Below are 9124 nucleotides of genomic sequence, written 5' to 3' on the forward strand. Positions count from 1 at the left end.
AGCACACACATCCCTGGGTCGCTCCTCTTTTCAGTTCACTGCAGCTAGCAACTGGAACGAGCTGCAAAAAACACTCAAACTGGACAGTTTTATCTCCAACGCTACATTCAAAGACTCAATCATGGACACTCTTACTGACAGTTGTGGCTGTTTCACGTGATGTATTGTTGTCTCTACCTTTTGGCTCTTTGTGCTGTGGTCTGTGCCTAACAATGTTTGTGCCATGTCTGTGACCCTGCTGCCGTGTCTGTGACGCTGCTGCCGTGTCTGTGACCCTGCTGCCATGTCTGTGACCCTGCTGCCTTGTCTGTGACGCTGCTGCCGTGTCTGTGACTCTGCTGCCATGTCTGTGACTCTGCTGCCATGTCTGTGACGCTGCTGCCATGTCTGTGACGCTGCTGCCGTGTCTGTGACGCTGCTGCCGTGTCTGTGACGCTGCTGCCGTGTCTGTGACGCTGCTGCCTTGTCTGTGACGCTGCTGCCGTGTCTGTGACGCTGCTGCCGTGTCTGTGACGCTGCTGCCGTGTCTGTGACGCTGCTGCCGTGTCTGTGACGCTGCTGCCGTGTCTGTGACGCTGCTGCCGTGTCTGTGACTCTGCTGCCGTGTCTGTGACGCTGCTGCCGTGTCTGTGACGCTGCTGCCGTGTCTGTGACGCTGCTGCCGTGTCTGTGACGCTGCTGCCGTGTCTGTGACGCTGCTGCCGTGTCTGTGACGCTGCTGCCGTGTCTGTGACGCTGCTGCCGTGTCTGTGACGCTGCTGCCGTGTCTGTGACGCTGCTGCCGTGTCTGTGACGCTGCTGCCGTGTCTGTGACGCTGCTGCCATGTCGTCATGCTGTGTTTGTTGTCTTAGGTCTCTCTTTATGTAGTGTTGTGGCGTCTCTCTTTATGTAGTGTTGTGGCGTCTCTCTTTATGTAGTGTTGTGGTGTCTCTCTTTATGTAGTGTTGTGGCGTCTCTCTTTATGTAGTGTTGTGGCGTCTCTCTTTATGTAGTGTTGTGGTGTCTCTTTATGTAGTGTTGTGGTGTCTCTCTTTATGTAGTGTTGTGGTATCTCTGTATGTAGTGTTGTGGTGTCTCTTTATGTAGTGTTGTGGCGTCTCTCTTTATGTAGTGTTGTGGCGTCTCTCTTTATGTAGTGTTGTGGCGTCTCTTATGTAGTGTTGTGGCGTCTCTTATGTAGTGTTGTGGCGTCCCTTATGTAGTGTTGTGGCGTCTCTCTTTATGTAGTGTTGTGGCGTCTCTCTTTATGTAGTGTTGTGGCGTCTCTCTTTATGTAGTGTTGTGGCGTCTCTCTTTATGTAGTGTTGTGGTGTCTCTCTTTATGTAGTGTTGTGGTGTCTCTCTTTATGTAGTGTTGTGGTGTCTCTCTTTGTGTAGTGTTGTGGTGTCTCTCTTTATGTAGTGTAGTGGTGTCTCTCTTTATGTAGTGTTGTGGCGTCTCTCTTTATGTAGTGTTGTGGCGTCTCTCTTTATGTAGTGTTGTGGTGTCTCTCTTTATGTAGTGTTGTGGTGTCTCTTATGTAGTGTTGTGGTGTCTCTCTTTATGTAGTGTTGTGGTCTCTCTCTTTATGTAGTGTTGTGGCGTCTCTTTATGTAGTGTTGTGGCGTCTCTTTATGTAGTGTTGTGGTGTCTCTTTATGTAGTGTTGTGGCATCTCTCTTTATGTAGTGTTGTGGCGTCTCTCTTTATGTAGTGTTGTGGCGTCTCTCTTTATGTAGTGTTGTGGCGTCTCTCTTTATGTAGTGTTGTGGCGTCTCTCTTTATGTAGTGTTGTGGCGTCTCTCTTTATGTAGTGTTGTGGCGTCTCTCTTTATGTAGTGTTGTGGCGTCTCTCTATGTAGTGTTGTGGCGTCTCTCTTTATGTAGTGTTGTGGCGTCTCTCTTTATGTAGTGTTGTTGGCGTCTCTCTTTATGTAGTGTTGTTGGCGTCTCTCTTTATGTAGTGTTGTGGCGTCTCTCTTTATGTAGTGTTGTGGCGTCTCTCTTTATGTAGTGTTGTGGCGTCTCTCTTTATGTAGTGTTGTGGCGTCTCTCTTTATGTAGTGTTGTGGCGTCTCTCTTTATGTAGTGTTGTGGCGTCTCTCTTTATGTAGTGTTGTTGGCGTCTCTCTTTATGTAGTGTTGTTGGCGTCTCTCTTTATGTAGTGTTGTGGCGTCTCTCTTTATGTAGTGTTGTTGGTGTCTCTCTTTATGTAGTGTTGTGGTGTCTCTCTTTATGTAGTGTTGTGGCTTCTCTCTTTATGTAGTGTTGTGGTGTCTCTCTTTATGTAGTGTTGTGGCGTCTCTCTTTATGTAGTGTTGTGGTGTCTCTCTTTATGTAGTGTTGTGGCGTCTCTCTTTATGTAGTGTTGTGGCGTCTCTCTTTATGTAGTGTTGTGGCGTCTCTTATGAAGTGTTGTGGCGTCTCTCTTTATGTAGTGTTGTGGTGTCTCTCTTTATGTAGTGTTGTGGTGTCTCTCTTTATGTAGTGTTGTGGTGTCTCTCTTTATGTAGTGTTGTGGTGTCTCTCTTTATGTAGTGTTGTGGTGTCTCTCTTTATGTAGTGTTGTGGCGTCTCTCTTTATGTAGTGTTGTGGCGTCTCTCTTTATGTAGTGTTGTGGCGTCTCTCTTTATGTAGTGTTGTGGCGTCTCTCTTTATGTAGTGTTGTGGCGTCTCTCTTTATGTAGTGTTGTGGCGTCTCTCTTTATGTAGTGTTGTGGCGTCTCTCTTTATGTAGTGTTGTGGCGTCTCTCTTATGTAGTGTTGTGGCGTCTCTCTTATGTAGTGTTGTGGCGTCTCTTATGTAGTGTTGTGGCGTCTCTTATGTAGTGTTGTGGCGTCTCTATGTAGTGTTGTGGTGTCTCTCTTTATGTAGTGTTGTGGTGTCTCTCTTTATGTAGTGTTGTGGTGTCTCTCTTTATGTAGTGTTGTGGCGTCTCTCTTATGTAGTGTTGTGGCGTCTCTCTTATGTAGTGTTGTGGCGTCTCTTATGTAGTGTTGTGGCGTCTCTTATGTAGTGTTGTGGCGTCTCTATGTAGTGTTTTGGTGTCTCTCTTTATGTAGTGTTGTGGTGTCTCTCTTTATGTAGTGTTGTGGTGTCTCTCTTTATGTAGTGTTGTGGCTTCTCTCTTTATGTAGTGTTGTGGCGTCTCTCTTTATGTAGTGTTGTGGCGTCTCTCTTTATGTAGTGTTGTGGCGTCTCTCTTTATGTAGTGTTGTGGCGTCTCTCTTGTCATGATGTGTGTTTTTGTCCTACATTTAAATGATTTAACCCAGCCCCTGTCCCTGCAGGTGCCTTTTGCCTCTTGGTAGGCCATCCATTGTAAATAAGAATTTGTTCTTAACTGACTTGCCTGGTTAAATAACAATTATTAAAAATAAACACACTAGGCTCCTCTTACTGAGAATGTGTTATCTAATGAGCAATTGCGTTGTTTCCTGCCATTCATTCATTTTGGTACAGTGTGACCCCCTTATTTCACTATCAGTTGTTGTCAAACACACGTGGGTCTGAAAAGACGATTTTCTTCCTCAATAGCATGCATGAAAGGTTAAAATGAGTATGGCATCCTGGCATTTATCGCATACTGAATTAAAACATTTACGCATACTATAAAACATTATATTTTGGCATACCCAATCAGCCTATTATTTAGAGCAAAAGTACAGGTGTCTGGACGCAGTCACTGTCTGAATCCCAAATGGCACCCTATTCCCTACTTAGTGCCCTGTGGGCCCTGTTCAACAGTAGTGCACTATATAGGGAATAGGGTTCCTCATTTGGGATGAAGCCAAAGAATGACAGGGGGAGGCCCTCAGGAGCTCAAACCTCCCACAAAACAATGTAGCCTGACTGAGCCAGGTGTCGCCTGACTGAGCCAGGGTGTATGTAGCTCGTGGTAGCAGAGGTGGTATCAAGGTCAATCTGCAATTTGTGAGTCTGTGGTTTAAACAGTGAGAGGGGTATACCATGAGATGTTAGCAACTGTAGTGCTGTTGGGACCGATGCCATATTCCACTTGCAGCATGATGTTCTCCTGCTTTAGGCTAAACCCCTCTTCTTTAAGAACTTATTAGAGGAACATTGTTGAAATTGGATAGTTGAAGGGATCAAAATTGCTACCAACCCCATGATGGACTGAGGAAGGAAGAGGAAGATTCTACTTAAGTGCCCATTTAGAATTTTGAAATCACTCAAGTCGTTGAGAGAACAGAGCTTGGAGCTCTCAGAATTCGGAATGTACCAGCATTCTGAGAACACGCCAGGCAGCGATTAGAGGGAAAGCGGATCAATGGTTATCCATTTTCCACCGCTGTAGATTAGTGCCATTTTCATTTACTGTTCTTTTGTTCCAGACAGAAGGAGCCATTTTGCTTTGGAAACAATTGTTTAAGGAACTGTTCTCCCAGTGACATTTATATAGCTCAAATTTGACTAAGTAGGGTTGAGGTGGTTTTCATTAACCGTTCTGTAGTGTACACACACATTGTGCTCTGGGTGTAAAAACAGCTGTTTTACAGCCATGAGAGGGAGAAGGGTGAGGGAGAAGTCACGCTTTTAAATGACTTTCATGGATGGGCCCCCATTAGACGGAGTGCCGCTACTGTTTCTGCCTCATTAAGATCAAATTATCTTTAATTAGCTGCTCAGATGTTTGATCGTACTGTTTCTTAGACACCACTGATGGAAGAAAGAGAGGTCCCATGCGCATGCGCATCCCAAACACACACGAGCACAAATGCTGCTCAACATTGTTGATGATGCAATATGTTAATATTTAAAGTGGAATTGACAGTGTTTTTTTTAGCAACATGAAATCTTATTAAAATCTGTTCATGTACACCCCCATTTTCCGACAGCCGAGCAGATAGATATGGTCATTTTCAAGTTTTCATACTTTCATAGGGTGGGAAAGCGTTTGGACAATTTAATAGACACTGCAGTAAATAAAACAGAATAAAGATGTGTCAGTCTTGTCCAGGCCCAGACTACACAGACCGGTGCGCCATAGCCAATCAGAGCTACAGTAGGCCTATATGCAATTAAGCCATTTGCCACACGGGCCTGCCATCATTCACTTTGAACTGGACTGTGTGTTTACAGGCCGTAGCAACAGTGCGACGTTAGATCATTTAGAAAGGATTCTCCAAAAGCCACAAAATACACCTTTTTTTTTTTTTATGGATTTCTTCAAATATGTAAATACCTCTTACATTTGGGAACTTTTCAGTCCTATTGATCTAACAACCATGAACAGCTGGGCTATCTCTCCCTCAGTTTCCTATAAGATCAACAACCAATGTTAGCCTGAGCGAGATTAACTATAATCTATTGAGGGAACAGTAGATAAACCCTCAAACTTTTTTTCAGCTTTAGTTAGCTGTCAAAATTGCACTGATAAATGATGGAATAGTGGCCCACGTTTTGGGAACTGAATGGGAACTTGCCCGCCCGCCAATTCGATCGATGACAAATACATTTTTTTATAGAAAACTAAGAGCTATTCTAACTGTGGATAAGTTGTTCAAGTTCAGCATGGCTAGCTATCAAAGTGACTCACATTTCTTGCTAGCTAACCGAATGACACTTGCATCTCTAGCGGTAGCCACAGAAAAAAATATATGGGGGGGGGGGGGGGAGTTATCCACTCACCCACTCGTATGTCCAATGACATGACATCCTTCCAGCAGCCAGTTAGCTAGGCTCCGGGCTTTGTTTGCTAAATAAATAGTTACACGAATAGATAAACGAGCCTATTAGCCACGTTATGACTGACTTGTGATCAATGTTCCCTCTAAAAGAAATATCAGCCCGCGCAGAAAAGCACGAGATTGAACTTCACTCAACTTTGTAGAGTTTTCCCCCTTAGTTAACACTATCAAGACTTAGTATGCAAAACTAACTATGCAAGCAATTTTTGTTGTAGGCAGAACGCATTGGAGTAGGATTCTATTGCATTAACAGACACTACTCAGCCCGTACTCTACACAGACCGGTGCGGCATAACCCAATCAGAGCTGCAGTAGGCCTATATACAAATAGACCATTGCTATATATGGAGCTGTGCCATTCACTGAACTGGACTGTGTTTACAGCATGAGCAGTCATGAGTAGATGCTCTTGTTTTAAGATCAAAGTGAGAGCTGCATGTAGCCACGTGCACATTTGTACATATCCTTTGCCAGTTAGTGAGTTATATATCATTTGTAGTCAGCAATGGGTGAGTGATTTGCTTCCTACAAGAGAACAAAACGTGTGCATTTCTAGACATTTTTCGGATACCTCCTGCGCTCGGATACCACCTCGACCTGCGTTTCGGCCTGTTATTTCCGAAGTTTTATTTTTTTCGTAAGTGTTTGTGTCAAAACCTGCTGGTTTGGACTGAATGTTTACCAACTAGCCAGCTAGCTAGCTAGGTTGCAATGGAGCCCGCTTCACCTGGAATAGCTAACAAACATTTCCAGCGCTGTAGAAGCTGCGTTTATTACGCTCTTGCCTGGGACAATATTGACAATCCGTAGTTCCAATGCAGCAATTGTTTGCTTGCGGAGGATTACAGGAATGAGGTAGCTATCCTTAGCAAGCAATTTTCAATTCTGCGCGAACTTATGGGGAAAACGCAAATTGGAACTTTCTTGTTCTCAACTCCTGTGGCTGGACGCCGCTGGGCTTGATGGATGTATCCCCGCCTTGTCATCTGTCCCTATCCGAATGGCCTATGCTACCTGGAACTTGCCTGCCAAGGAAGTCGTCTCCATCTGCTTCTCCTCATCTTGTAGTTGAGTAGACAGAGAACAGCAAGAGGATTGTTCCAATCAGCGCTGATCCCATGTCATAAATCGTGGCAACAGAAGGCAGTGGCATGCTGCTAAAAGGACTAGTGTCTGCGAGAGGTCAGGAGCAGATCAACATGAAGAATAGCTTCGCCGCCCTTGTGCCTGATCTACCTGCGTCTTCATTGCTGGGACTGCCTGTCTGCGACAGCTGTGCTGACTCCAACTACGCTGACTCCAACAGCGGCTTTGTCGTCGAGTTCGGCTCCTTTCCCTCTCTCTGGATCTGACTGGGCTCTGCCTGCTGTGGGAGGTCTGGACCTATCGCCGGAAGCTGCGGGCGTGTACGCGATCTTGCTTCTCGTGGGCCCGTGAAAGGTTCCACAAATTGTGTGAGGGGTAGGAATGGGTGGAATTCTCCATCGCCTTCTCCGGCCGTTGTATTGTTCAATGGTAAGAAATGCTATCCAGGAGCACGAGTACAGGACATCAACAAGCTTCTCCCAAACATTTTAAACCTGCATCAGGAAATGTAGTCTATCATAGTTCATGTGAGATTCAATGAAGGGCAGCTCAGAACAGCTGAAGATGGATTTTAAAGAACTGATTGGGTCTCTGCTTGACACAAACAAATGCCCCATAATATCTGGCCCTCTGCCCTCCCTAAATCGTGGTATTGAACGTTTCAGCAGACTTTTAGCCCTCCATGACTGGCTACGTGACTATTGCAGCTCTGTGGGTGTAACATTTATTGAATATTTGTATACCTTCTGGAAACAAAGTTCGTATTATAAGGAGGATGGGATCCACCCAAATCATTTGGGTTCCTGGATCCTTTCACAGCATTGTAAGGCTGTGCTGAGACAATGGCTTATCAATGACCCAAGCCCAGCTCAGTTAAGCCCTACCATTGTGTCGCTGAGTTGTCATAATGCTTTAGCAAATATACATTATCCCAGAGGCTTTGGTAGACACAATGTAAGTAACCCAATTTATGTCCCTCTAACTGCCCTGAATGCCTCTACTGATCCTACAGCTATTGTATGCAGTAATCATGTGCCTATGAACCAGAGTTAAACTGTTAGCACTGAGGCAGTGTGCCCTAGTAGGAAGTCTACTGTGTGCAGCTCACCCTGCACTAACATAAATAATATGAGCATGTCTACTTCTGCTATGCTTCCCAGTAAAGCAATGAAAACAATCAAGCATCTCAGAAAAATGCTAAAAATAGCCCACATTAACATGTGTAGCTTAAGAAACAAGTTTCAATAATTTGCTAGTAACAATGACATTCATATTCTTACATATCTCTGAAACTCACTTAGATAATACCTTTGATACAGTGGTAGCAATACATGGTTATAACATCTAAAGAAAAGACAGAAATGCCAATGGTGGAGGTGTTGCTGTTTTTATATTCAGAAACACATTCCTGTAAAGCTTAGAGAGGATCTCATGTTAAATACTGTTGAAGTAATATGGCTACATCTTCCTTACCTAAAGCCCATTATTGTGGGAAGCTGCTATAGACCACCAAGTGCTAACAGTCAGTATCTGGATAACGTGCGAAATGCATGTGATATCAACAGAGGTATATTTTCTGGGTGGTTTAAATATTGACTGGCTTTCATCAAGCTGCCCACTCAAGAAAATGCTTAAACCTGTAACTAGTGCCTGCAACCTGGTTCAGGTTAACAGTCAACCTACCAGGGCAGTTACAAACAGCACAGGAATGAAATCATCCACATGTATTGATCACGGCTTTACTAATGCTGCAGAAATGTGCTTTAAAGCAGTATCCAAATCCATCAGATGTAGTGATCACAATATAGTAGCCATATCTAGGAAAACCTAAGTTCCAAAGGCTGGGCCTAATATAGTGTATAAGAGGTCATTACAAGCAGTTTTGTCGCGTTCCTATGTTGTTGATGTAAATAATATGTTTGTCTGTGGTGTGTAATGAGGAGCGACCAGATGCTGCACTTGACATATTTATCAAATGGCTTATTCCATTTACTAATAAGCATGCACCCATTAAGAACATGACTGTAAAAGCTGTTAAATCCTCGTGGATTGATGAGGAATTGAAAAATGGTATGGTTTAGAGGGATGAGGCAAAAGGAATGGCAAATAAGTCTGGCTGCACAACCGATTGGCAAACATACTGAAAAATTTAGAAATCATGTGACTAAACTTAATAAAAAGAAGAAGAATCTATACTATGAAACAAAGATAAATGATATGAAGAATGATAGTAAAAAGCTTTGGAGCACCTTTAATGACATTTTGGGCAAAAAGGCAAACTCAGCTCCATCATTCATTCAATCAGATGGCTCATTCATCACAAAACCCACTGATATTGCCAATT

The sequence above is a fragment of the Coregonus lavaretus genome (assembly GCF_964263955.1).
Source record: "Coregonus lavaretus genome assembly, chromosome: 25".
NCBI lineage: Eukaryota > Metazoa > Chordata > Actinopteri > Salmoniformes > Salmonidae > Coregonus > Coregonus lavaretus.